Source organism: Schistocerca nitens, chromosome 6 (genome assembly GCF_023898315.1).
Source record: "Schistocerca nitens isolate TAMUIC-IGC-003100 chromosome 6, iqSchNite1.1, whole genome shotgun sequence".
In the NCBI taxonomy this organism is placed as follows: domain Eukaryota; kingdom Metazoa; phylum Arthropoda; class Insecta; order Orthoptera; family Acrididae; genus Schistocerca; species Schistocerca nitens.
Genome location: NC_064619.1, coordinates 177020797 through 177034528, shown reverse-complemented (window position 1 = coordinate 177034528; position 13732 = coordinate 177020797). Strand labels below are relative to the sequence as shown.

The 13732-nt window shown below is 42.6% G+C and overlaps 1 protein-coding gene across 4 annotated transcripts in view; it reads left to right on the top strand.

The window, feature by feature from the left end:
* The window catches only part of LOC126262576 (myocyte-specific enhancer factor 2), an 888576-nt gene that overhangs the window by 528754 nt on the left and 346090 nt on the right, over window positions 1–13732 (top strand). The window lies entirely within an intron of this gene.

Genomic DNA, 13732 nt, shown 5'->3' with positions numbered 1-13732 from the left:
ACAATTAAGTTGCAGAGTGTACCCTTCCGTTTCTACTGTTGGTGGAACTGCCAGCAGCACTGTTGAACAGGTTGTCGCAGTATGCATTGCTTGTGGCCTTTGACTCGCCTTACGGGGTGTGGACACTATCCTGGTTTTTCTTCATCTCCTTTATCATCACAATCCATTAAAAACCAGCTGCATGTGGGTGTGATCTATTCTTAGTGAGTTTGTTCATGGGCCTACAATAAGATGAAGAGTGTGAGACATTGTCATCATATGCCGTAATTAGGACAAGGAAAGGAACTAACGTAATTATGTCATGTTAAAAAATTAACGTCACTTTTAATGCATCATCTTTTACTACGTATTATGCTCTAGTCGTAGTTGTTTCAATATTACTCAACTTCCTGACACATTCTTGTTCGGTATCCATCTCCCTCAATTTTTATCATTGTTCATAAAGTAGCAAGAAGAAACAACAAAATTTCATCTTTGGTGGTCCAGTAGTCATTTCCTATATTACTGGTGGCTTCCAAAGGCTTGAAACAGATTTCGTGTTCCCAGAAACTTGGCTAGTAGTTGGTCGTTTAATATCACCTGCCTATACTCCAGAGACAAGGTCACAATGCGGTTCCAGCGATGCGTTCATGCGTGCTCTGTTTCATGGCCGTCAGAACATCTGCTTTGTACTATCGCTGTTCAGGTTTCTTTACCTTGTTTTATGTACGGTGGCAGTTGAACTGTATCCTTACTTACCGGAGACGAGGTCCATCGTTGCTTCCAGATATCAGCAAAGTTTTCCCTTACTTCTCTTACATTTCTTCGATCTCCTCCAGTTCTGTCTCCTGCAACTAATTTTGGTAAGTAATACCATTAATTCGTTGATGTGACTGCATGACTGTCACTATAGCTTAACTTGTGTTGTATGTTGTCCAAATAGTTGGTGTTTTAGTATAATGTTCCTTCGTCTGAGAGAGTTAATCAGAAACGTAACACTACAAAAAAGCGAGTACCTGAGAAGAAACTGACAGCGAGTTTACTGAAGCTTTACGTTTTCCAGAAAAAAAACCCACAGGCAACTCCCCATGTGTCAAGAGGCCACGCTGTACCGACAGACAACAGACAGCATGGACCGTGACTGTCGTGATGAAGATGGGGCAGAGGCCAAAGCAGCTACCATACCTGCATCGGCTACTTCATTCTCCGAACTTGTAAACGAAAACACTGCAGACGGTTGGTTATCGATCCCTTTTCCAGTTGAGCGTCCCTGGGAAACGAAGCACTAGAACCTGGGAGCCGTTAAATTACTGTGCTATGTCTATAAACAAGATGCAGACTTCATAACAGTTACGATGTGATGGGAGAGTGCAGGTTCATTGGGTAGAGATGACGACGACGACGATGACGACGACGAAAGACTCATTCTGTGTGAGAGAAAGGCGTCTTGTGTGATATATTTCGGCCCTAGTAAGCGTGAAAGTAGCTGCACTGCAGAGGGACGGGAGGGGGACACTGCTAATGTAACTTCCTCAGTACAACAGAGGAGGAATATATGTGCGCGTATTGAATGGCACATTGCCAGATCTTTTACTCGTACAAGCATGGAATCAGGTGCATTCTGCTTGCAGAGTAGCTTTATTACTGGTGACGGAGCTCTTCTATCCAGCCATCGAGAGCCTTTAGCCATTATAAATGCGTGCAATGTGGCGTTTACAGTTTCAAGTACAAGCATCACATTTTGTACATTCCTGTGGTAGTGCGGGGAAAAGGTCGCATATACTCCACTGATGACACATAATGGACTTTATGCTACACACCTCATGCGTATATAATGTATCCTTGTGGCCAAGAAGAAGACTGCCGCCCTTTTCGTCGTTCTTTAGCAGTTCCACTGCGTTACAAGGCCACAGAGCGCGCACCTTGGCTGCAAACTGGCAGTTGATATCCCTTCTCCTCTCACTACCCCCTCCCGAATTCCCCCTACGCTTTCACCTAACGTCAGCGGTTTGACCAGCCCATTGCAGATAGCTACCGTAACAAAAGCTAAGGAGTTTTACTCAGAAGCCAATTTTCAGTTCTGTGGGTCTTATTCTGTTTGTGTTTCTAATAGCATTTGCCGTTGCATTCCATGAGGCACAGATGGAAAAAACTGCCTCCTCAAAAAGAGCTGCCCAAGCCGGTATGCTGCACAATGGGGAATGCGCCAGTCGTGAGGAAAGGGCATCACTATCACCAGCCATTTGACACTCACTGCTTGGGTAAAGGCTTCGTCTAGATTTCCCCATATAGTATGGTCTTTAACTATGCGTATCCATGTTGCTCTTGCATGTTTTTGAATTTCGCCTACGAACGTTCCATTAGACCATCGTCCCAGTCTTTTCTTGTCACTTGGAATCCACCATGTACCTACCAACCTTTCGGCGGGCTACACGTACCCCCTCCCCCCTCCTCCCCATTTATTTTTCCGTCTCTTCGGAGTACCCAACATGCATCCCTCTGGGGCTGCCGAGCAACATTCTGATTTTTAGTAGTTCTCTCATTAAAAGGTCAAAACTTGTGATACTCGTACATGCTGGTTGCAAACTTTCCTTTTCGTACAAATGGGGAGCCTAGTTTTGAAAACCACGTCTTTTCCGATTATTTTTGTCGCTGTTTCTCCAGGCTTCATCTGTACTGAATACAAATACTCGTCGAATATTTCTAAGATTTTATTGATAATATGTACAATTTCGTTTGCGATATGTTACACGTTATTTAGCCGTGTTGCAACAGATTTTCTGGCTCGCTTACAAATTTTATGTGTTTAGTTCTTTCGTTTGTTGTTGACTTGTATGTACGTTTGAGGCGAGCAGTGCGATACCATCAACAAAGCGAAGGTGCTTCAAATATAATCCATTAAAGTTATTTCGTCTTAGCTTCCCCGGTTCAAGGACCTGAAAAAATCGTTCAGCTCTGGCGAGAACGAATATAGTGACATGGAATCTCTCTTTGCCTAACTCCTCTCTCGAATAGGAACTTCACACTGTCCTTAAGATATCCAATGGAAAATATAACTCTGACATACGCACGACTTTTCCCAGTCGTCAGTGAAGTTGACATGGACTGAAGTATCCGATAATAGATGCAAAAACGTTGCAGGAAATAGAATGTGGGTCATTTGCGAATATGTGGTTACGAGCTACTAACGAATTCAGTGTGAAATATTATTCTAGTTAGTACATATGCATTATAAATGTAAACTTTTCGATTACCTTCTCATTTAATTGGGTTCAATTTTCACCATGGCCCATGACTGGGGAATTTGTTAGACGGAGGATGATACACTAGTACATTCTGTTGCCGATGTAAGATGAAATTTAACGCTCCAATACGTTCAGAGATGGATAAGTCGAGGAGGGCCTGTAGTTTGCCTGTAACTGATTTGAATCTTCTGGATTTTTCTGTATAGGATTTCTCAAAAGTGTAGAGCACAGCAATCCCATCGATACGGTTGAGGAAGTGTGCCAGCTAATTGTACAGCCTTGTCGAGCTTCACGATGTGATCTCGGGGTGTTTGAAAGAATTCGCAACACACAGCAGAGGCGACTGCAGTATTGCATCCAAATGGGAGGGCACGTGGAGCAGCATCTGTAACAGGTGCGACTGTACAGTAAGTTGTAACACGCAGAAGTAACGTCGTACTTTTTGTTAAGGTAGGTCATGCGTAAAATTTTAACCCCATTAGACGGGAACTAAACAGAAAATCTTACTTTTCTGAGACATTTGTACTAATTAAGAAAATGTTTCTTACTGAAGTCAGTGGCGTGTCGGAGCCACACATTTGTAGTCATTTCGTACCGTTTGCGGGCCGAAGTTTGCTGAAACGTCTTTGCATCTGTTGTCGTGTCTTTCACCCATGTTGGTTTTCTCTGTGACCCTCCTACTACCGAAATGTTTTTGTTCCACTGAGTACCTCTACGGTCATAACGACACAAAGTAATTTACACGAGATATACTGGCAGTATTTTAATGAACTAAGATAAGAACATACATTACACCTGTTCAAAGTGAGTCATCATTCTAGTTTCATAAATAATTCAAGTAAATTTAGATTGGTTCATATTGACACCAGAGGTACTCAGTGCCAAAAACCATGAATAAATTTTAATGTGTTGCAAATGTAAAACTGAATAACACATCATTGAATACGTATCACTCAGAGGGAGAAAGTCATATATTTTGAAAATAATAGCTTTGGAAACAAGGGAAATGTGTATTTCCAATATGCTTATGGGATCGTATTGACCTCAGCGATACTAGCATGGGTGCAGCAACACCTGAGGCAAGTAACCCTAATAATGGGTACAAAAATAACCGGAAATAATATTTTCATTATTGCAGGTCTTTCGTATAACAGCTGTGCAACGTAACAGTCATCATTCTATTCTCAAGAAAGTTACGTTCGAGAGACAAACGTACAGTTTAAATTGGGGTGATACTGATCCAATGAAAATGAGCAAAACATCACTGGATACTACTGACTCTGAGGGAGCAAGTCGTGTACCGTACTTTGAAAATATTAAATTTGAAAACATGGGGGATGTAGTGTATATTTCCGATCTGCCTATGAGTTCACATTGACCCCAGTGGTACCAGGAGGGTTATTATGATACACTGTGTATTACAACGGGATAACTTATTTGGCTATACAACTTTGCGAAAAACTTCCATTCATTTCACGTTGTTTTCCATCATTGGGACTGACATGGACCAATTGTCGACCCTCGACAACGGGATGGCTTTTAAGTTGAATTCAAATTCTTAAAGTTCTCGTTTCTAGTCTTGCAGACTTCGTTGAAACTATGACCATAACGGGCACGAATCTCTCGCAGTGCATTTGGGACGCACCTCACGTGGGCGCAGCTTTCCACCTGTAGCGCAAACGGAGGCCAATATCGCGAGTGTCCCATATGGCTGCCGGGAACGGCATCGCCATTCATTCAGCGGCAAGCTCGCGTTTCCTGTTTCATTTGTGCGACATGTGCTGGCCGCTCTCTCACTGAAATTAATGTGTGGCATGCATGACGTTTGAAAAAGCCTGCTGACAACACGAAGAGATTAATGTCCTACGGCGCGTTAATAAAATGCTTGGGTGATTCGCGAAATGCGATAAGCGACTGCACAAGAGTGACTGTCACTGCTAAATCACTTACTGGAATGAGCGGCCGGTATTATGAACTATATGCTGGGAGACAAAGTTGACTGTCGAGAAAAAGCGCTCGGTAACATCGACCGGGATGAGTGACGATCACAAAGTGCTTTGCGTTATTGAACTCGATTATAGTTACTAATATGGCTTGCTTTTTACTAACTGTAGAGATATCCATATCGAGGTGGCCTTTGCTTAAGATACGTGTCCTTGAGGAGCGGAATTCTGATGCAGATTTTCCGTGGGTTCATCATATTAGCTGTTACTGTAATTGTTTCTTGAACAGGAACACAACCTGTGCTTTCCTCCGTTTGTTTTTTCGTCGGAGCTACTACTCACCCTCCAATGAGCTGGAAGAAAGAACATATAGTCATCGACGATATGAAGCGAGATGGGCAAGAATGAGGGAAGAAACCAGCCGTATCGTTTTACAAAGGAGCCGTGCCTATATAGGGAAATCATAGAAACTTGAATCAGGATGGTTGGACTGGAATTTGAGCTCCAGCATCTCCGGAATACGAGTCTAGTGTGCTAACCATAGCGCCCCCTCGTTTGGCTTAATGACCTTGAAGTCGAGGAAATGCTTTAAAGTTTAACCTTTCGTCCAATAACGGAAGGAAGAGTAAACTTTACAGCAGGAATTTAGGAAGTTGCAGTATGCAAGAATAATTCTGCTTCTCAAATGTATCTATGGATCTCTCGCCGTTCAGCCATATTCTAAGAAAATAAGTAATCTACTACTTCCTGTAGGTAATATAAAAAATGGATCTGAGCACTATGGGACTTAACATCTGTGGTCATCAGTCCCCTAGAACTTAGAACTACTTAAACCTAACTAACCTAAGGACATCACACACATCCATGCCCGAGGCAGGATTCGAACCTGCGACCGTAGCGGTCACGCGGTTCCTTTAACCGCACGGCCACACCGACCGGCTGTAGGTAATATAATACTCTATGTTCAGTAATGCCTAATGATATACATTATTCAGAAGTATGTAGAATTTACATCCTCACACAACTGAAAAAATCTGCAACATAGAGGAACAGTCTGCCTCCGTATCGCAGCGGTAGCGTTACCTCTTACCAGGCAAGGGGACCCGGGTTCGTTCCCCGGCAGGGGACTGGGTGTTGTGTGTCCTTCGTCATCATTTTCATCATCATTGACACGCAAGTCGCCGAAGTGGTGTCAACTAAAAAGACTTGCAATTCAGCGGCCGAACCTCGAAGGGGATATCCCGGCCAATAAATGCCATACGATAATTTCATTTCATAGAGATTCACTTCGGAAAGTTAGCAAAATGAAGAGTTTTAAGATAAAGTACAACTGTTACATCTCTTCTACCAAATCGACACTCGCAGATTTTTTTCGTTTAAAGGACTTAGTATTGTAACAGTTCTTGACACATCTGTTTCCCTTGAAGTGTGTGTTGTTTTACTGGTTCGGTGGCAACGTCGCATTATTCTTCCTGGAAGACGTCCAACACATGCGTTATGGAGAAATTTCCACCGTGTATTATGTCGCAGAATTACAGACACCGAGCAAAACTTCATTTGCATAATTACACTTATTCGTTGCGGCGAAGTGCTTTTCATCCAGGCTGCGATACTAACGATGCAGGAAGAAATCTCCACCAAGCCGTTTCGGCCCGAGGCACTGTGCTGTGGAGTAATCTGTGCCTTCTAGGTCACAGAGGTCAAGAGCGGTTAGTCTCTTGTACGACAAATTCCAAATTCGCCAGTTCAGCGCAAGAGGAAATAAGCTTTGTTTATTCCAGTGCACAGAGATGTGAGAAATACCTACCGTCGTAACAGAAATGGGACAAAATAATTTCAATACATAGTTTAATATGGCGTATAGCCATTTTTAGCATCAAAAAGATGGTTGAATACTCATATGGATCAAGGTATGACTATTTCTGAATCATAGTTACGAGGAATTTTGACCGTACTCCACAAAGAGAAATGTTCCAGTTCCTGTAGATAAACTTCATCGTTTTTTCCTGTCAGGCATCAACTGCTAGATAATATTAAATACGTCTGTTTTGGAAGTAATGGGACTCAAACTGTTTCATCTTCGTTTTCATCAATCCAAACTCGGGCACTTTCAGCCAGGACAGTATTATTACCTTGGGAGGTAATGTAGGAACGCTGCCGGGATAGTTGAATGAGCCTGGTCACTTTAAATGGTTTCATACAACTGACCACATACCTTTCCTCTATATCTGACCGTAAAATCCGAAGCATTACACAACCTCCTCGATGGTTCACATCTGGAAGAAGACAGGCACGAATGTCCATTTCTTCTGATCTCCACTGTTCATTAAAATGTACTCTGCGTAAGAAAACAATTACAAAACAGACTCGTTGAATCACTTTAATGTTTTAATTCGGCGGCAGTTCTCTCCTTGCGTCACTGAAACATGCACTTTGCATCCTCTTGTATTACGAAAGAAGTAAGAGGAGCAACGAGGACCGTACCGAGAGCACGGCGAGATTGGCCCCCGCCAACACCGCAGATACAAAGGTGACGCAAAAACTCAGTCCCCTCCCCCCCTTCCCCCCCCCCAAAAAAAAAGAAAGAAGGACGGTTTGAGAATGTACCGGGAGCTGTACGTGAATTCGCCTATCTTTCCGGCGGTCGGAAATTGTAAACAAACGCTGCTGTCAAAGTGTCAGTACGTCCAGGCCGCATCGTAAAGAAATTACTACTGAACAGGCGTCACCTAGGTTGATTGGTTGTGATCTACCTGCTGGTACAGCTTGCAATTCCAAACTATTTAAATTTTCAGCATTGTCAAGATGTACGGCATAATTTTGAAGAAGATGAGATGATAGTAAAATACTGTTGAAACCGGTCATCAATTCAAAATAAATATTTAAATGCGATCTCGCCTCAAGTGTTTCTTCAAATATCATAATTTATGCACTATTTGAAATGCAGAGCTCGTACATCATATAAAATCAGACTGCAGTTGCTGAAGATTCTTTTACTTTCAGTTTTTTTAGAAAGCTTATACAATTTGTAATTTATGTGCAACAATGATGCAATTAATTAGTTGTGTGCAGTGTTTTTTATCTGTTGTCCTTTTGGTCTTCAGTCTGAAGAATGGTTTGATGTAGTTCCGCGTGCTAGTCTATCCCGTGCAAGCCTCTCCATCTCTGCCTAACCAGCGCAACCCGCGCACTGTGGTTAAGCGTTCCACTACCAACTGGTAATTCCTTGATGCCTCATCATGTGACTTACCAACCGATCCCTTCTCTGAGTCTAGTTGTGCCTAAATTTCCTTTTTCTCTATGTAGATTTATTTATCATACCATCTATCTTCATACCCCATCTCCCGGCGGAGGTTCGAGTCCTCCCCCGGGCATGTGTGTGTGTGTTTGTACTTAGGATAATTTAGGTAAGGTAATTTGTTGGCTTAGGGACTGATGACCTTAGCAGTTAAGTCCCATAAGATTTCACACACATTTGAACATTTTGTTTTCTTAACCCATCTACCCATCTATCTTCAGCGTTCTTCTATAGCTCGATATTTCAAAAGTTTCTATCTTCTTCTTGTCTTTCGTTAGCGTTTCACTTCCATATAAGACTACAATACAGAAGAATGCCTTCAAAAAAGTCTTTCTAACACTTAGGTTTATATTAGATGTTAACAAATTCCACTTTCCCAAAACAACTTTTCATACTGTTACCAGTCTGCATTTATTTCTTCCGTACTTCGGCCATTATTAGTTATTTTGCAGCCCACATAACGAAACTTGTAGTGTCTTATTTCATAAATTAATTCTCTTAGCATCGCCTGATTACCTTCAGTTACATTCCGTTACCTTTGTTTTACTTTAATTAATGTTCGCCTCATAATCACCATTCAATCCAGTGAACTGCTCTTCCAAGTCTTTAGATGTTCTGAGAGAATTACGCTGTCATCAGCAAACAGCAGAATTCTTATGTCTTCTTCGTGAACTTTAAACCCCTTTCAAAATTCTCTTTGGTTTCCTTCACATCTTGCTCAATATACAGACTGAATAACATTGGGGATAAGCTGCACCCTGTCTCACCCCCTTCTCAACTACTTTTTCCCTTACATTTCTTTCGAAACTTATTGTTGTGTCTAGACAAGACAGCCTAGACACAATGAGAGGAAGCCGAAAGGCACGCGCTTAAACTCACGCAGGCTGGCGTGAGGTCTGAAACAGGATACGTAATGAATGCTATAGAGAAAAGTACGTAGCTTCTGGAATACTTAACTTTAATCCACATTTGTAGAACATCGCTCTTGTACAGATATAATAATAGAATCTCAATATCAATTGAATACGGCGCCTTGCTAGGTCGTAGCAAATGTAGCTGAAGGCTATGCTAACTATCGTCTCGGCAAATGAGAGCGTATTTATCAGTAATCCATCTCAGGCAAAGTCGGCTGTACAACTGGGGCGAGTGCCAGGACGTCTCTCTAGACGTGCCGTGTGGCGGCGCTCGGTCTGCAATTACTGACAGTGGCGACACGCGGGTCCGACGTATACTAATGGACCGCGGCCGATTTAAAAGCTACCACCTAGCAAGTGTGGTGTCTGGCGGTGACACCACACTTATACTGCTAGTCTGATTCTGACAATAAACGTTTAGTCTCTATATTTTATCCATGCTACCTTTAAAATTTCATAGTGTGTAGTCCTGTCGACATTGTCAAAACTTTATCTAAATCTACAAATGCTATAAATGTACGTTTCGCTTTCTTCGACCTATCTCCTACGGTATGTCATAGGGTCAGTATTCCCTCGCGCGTTGTTACATTTCTCCGGATCAAACTGGTCTTGTACAAGATCGGTCAATATTTTGCAACCATGACATATGGATTAGTAGTATTTACAACTGTCAACACTTGTTTTCTTTAGAACTGGAATTATTACATTCTTCATGAAACCTGAGTCTATTTCGCACGCGTCATATGTCTTGCACATCAAGTGGGACAACTTTGTCATAGCTGATGCCCCAAGAACCTAGTTATTCTGAGGGAATGACGTCTGGTCTAGCTGCCTTGTTTCCGCTTAGATTTTTGAGTGTTCTGTCGAATTCTTCTCGCATTATCATATCTCCCACCACATCTTCCCCATCTTCCTGTTCCGTTTCTGTAATATTGTCTTCAAGTTCATTTTCCTTGTAGGAAGCCTGTGTGTATATTCCTCTCACCTTTCAGCTTTCTCTTCCTCGCATAGCACAGGCTTGCTATACGAGCGCGTGATATTCATACGGTTGCTTATCTTTTCTCTAAAGGTCTCTTTAATTTTCCTATAGGCAGCAATTATCTTTCCTCTAGTTATGTATACTTCTACAGCCTTGCAGTTTTCTCTTCTCCTCCCCCCCCCCCCTCCTGCTTAATCTTTTTGCATTTGTGAATCTCATTTTTTTAGACGTCTGTATTCCCTTTCGCGTGCTGCATTTGTTGCATTTTTGTATTTTCTCCTTTTTTTCAATTAAAGGAGTCGGTGGAAGAAAGTATTAGCCCGTAATTTAGTAAGGTTTAATCTGACCATTTTATGTGTAGTGTTTTCAAATGCATCAGATTTTGGAAGGACGCAGTTCCATATGTATCGCCAGAAAATGTTTGCTATACAAACTTCTTTGTGTTATTATATTTATGATCTCGTCTTTGAATTTAACCAGACATATAACAAGCACTAACGCAAATACGCTTTTGTGGGTTAGCACTTTTATCCACCGACCCCTCCAGCTAAATTCAGTATCTCGTTATTTATCCAAGGATTTCTACTAGGTCTTGTCTTTTTACTTAGGAGATCCTTTTATGCCTTCACTATTTCTTCTCTCAAAGGTACCCATTCGTTTTCTATTGTATTCATTTCCCCTATTTCAGTCAAATGTCGCCTGATGTTCTTTGTGAAACTCAAAAATCTCTGTCTGCTACAATTTTCATCGAGGTTCTATCTCCTTAATTTCCTACACTTTTGCAATTTCTACGGTTTTAGTCTGCAGTTCCAAACCAAAAAATTGTGGTCGGAGTCCAAAATCTTCCCTTGGAAATGTTAGACGGTTTAAAATATGGTTTCCTCACATCTTCCTTTGTTCCTAGATATCCGCGCGGGATTAGCCGAGCGGTCTTAGGCGCTGTAGTCATAGACTGTGTAGCTGGTCCCGGCGGACGTTCGAGTCCTCCCTCGGGCATGGGTGTGGGTGTTTGTCCTTAGAATAATTTAGGTTAAGTAGTGTGTAAGCTTAGGGACTGATGACCTTAGCAGTTAAGTCCCATAAGATTTCACACACATCTGAACATCTATTTTTTCCGTCTCTTTCTCTTCGTATTACAAATTCCATTTACCCATCACAATTAATTTTTCATCTCCTTAACTATCTGAATAATTTCCTTTATCTCCTCATACGTTCTGTCAAGTGTTTGTCATCTGCGGAGCTAGCAGGCATATAAACTTGTTCTGCTGTGATGGCTGTTGGCTTTGTGTCTGTCTTAGCTAATAAAATGCATTCGTTACGCTGTTCGTAATACGAGGTGCATTCAAGTTCTAAGGCCTCCGATATTTTTTCTAATTAACTACTCACCCTAAATCGATGAAACTGGCGTTACTTCTCGACGTAATCACCCTGCAGACGTACACATTTTTCACAACGCTGACGCCATGATTCCATGGCAGCGGCGAAGGCTTCTTTAGGAGTCTGTTTTGACCACTGGAAAATCGCTGAGGCAATAGCAGCACGGCTGGTGAATGTGCGGCCACGGAGAGTGTCTTTCATTGTTGGAAAAAGCCAAAAGTCACTAGGAGCCAGATCAGATGAGTAGGGAGCATGAAGAATCACTTCAAAGTTGGTATCACGAAGAAACTGTTGCGTAACGTTAGCTCGATGTGCGGGTGCGTTGTCTCGGTGAAACAGCACACGCGCAGCCCTTCCCGGACGTTTTTGTTGCAGTGCAGGAACGAATTTGTTCTTCAAAACATTTTCGTAGGATGCACCTGTTACTGTAGTGCCCTTTGGAACGCAATGGGTAAGGATTACGCCCTCGCTGTCCCAGAACATGGACACCATCATTTTTTCAGCACTGGCGGTTACCCGAAACTTTTTTGGTGGCGGTGAATCTGTGTGCTTCCATTGAGCTGACTGGCGCTTTGTTTCTGGATTGAAAAATGGCATCCACGTCTCATCCATTGTCACAACCGACGAAAAGAAAGTCCCATTCATGCTGTCGTTGCGCGTCAACATTGCTTGGCAACATGCCACACGGGCAGCCATGTGGTCGTCCATCAGTATTCGTGGCACCCACCTGGATGACACTTTTCGCATTTTCAGGTCGTCATGCAGGACTGTGTGCACAGAACCCACAGAAATGCCAACTCTGGAGGCGATCTGTTCAACAGTCATTCGGCGATACCCCAAAACAATTCTCTCCACTTTCTCGATCATGTCGTCAGACAAGCTTGTGCGAGCCCGAGGCGGTTTCGGTTTGCTGTCACACGATGTTCTGCCTTCATTAAACTGTCGCACCCATGAACGCACTTTCGACACATCCATAACTCCATCACTACATGTCTCCTTCAACTGTCGGTGAATTTCAATTGGTTTCACACCATGCAAATTCAGAAAACGAATGATTGCACGCTGTTCAAGTAAGGAAAACGTCGCCATTTTAAGTATTTAAAACAGTTCTCATTCTCGCCGCTGGCGGTAAAATTCCATCTGCCGTATGGTGCTGCCATCTCTGGGACGTATTGACAATGAACGCGGTCTCATTGTAAAACAATGCGCATGTTTCTATCTCTTTCCAGTCCAGAGAAAAAAAATCGGAGGCCTTAGAACTTGAATGCACCTCGTAGGTTACCTGCATCTGCATTTTCTTATTCGTTATTAGACATACTCCTGCATTACCCCTATCTGATTTTGTGTTGATAACTTTTTACTGACCTGACCAAAAGTCATGTTTTTCCTGCTACTGCACTTCACTAAATCCAATTTTATCTGATTTCAGCCTAGGCCTACCCGTTTTAATTCTTAAATTTACTTACTAATCTATGGGATATCTAACATTCCTCGCTGCGACCTCCAGAATGTCAGTTTAGTCTTTCCTGATTACGACATCCTCCTGAGTAGATCTCGTCTAGAGATTCGAATGGGGGATACTTTACCTTCAGAATACTTTATCCGAGAGGACACCATCACGATTTAACCATACAGTCGCCGTCGGGAGAAAACAGTCACGGCTGTCGTTTCACCTTGCTTTCAGCCGTTCGCAGTACCAGCAGTGCAAGGGCATATTGGCTGATGTTACAAGGCCATATCAGTCAATCATCCAGACTGTTGCCCCTGCAACTACTGAAAAGCCTGTTGCCCTTCTTCAGGAACAACAGCGTAGTGTGCCCTCTTCACAGATGCTCCTTCGTTTTGGTTGCACCAACGGTACGCAATCTGTATCATTTCGCCTATATAACTCATTCAGATAGTATTTTTCCATAACACATTATTTTCCATGGGGGGGGGGGGGGGCAGCCTTGGCAGTTCTGTCAGGCACGCAGGATCAGCCCAGTACAGCTCTGCTA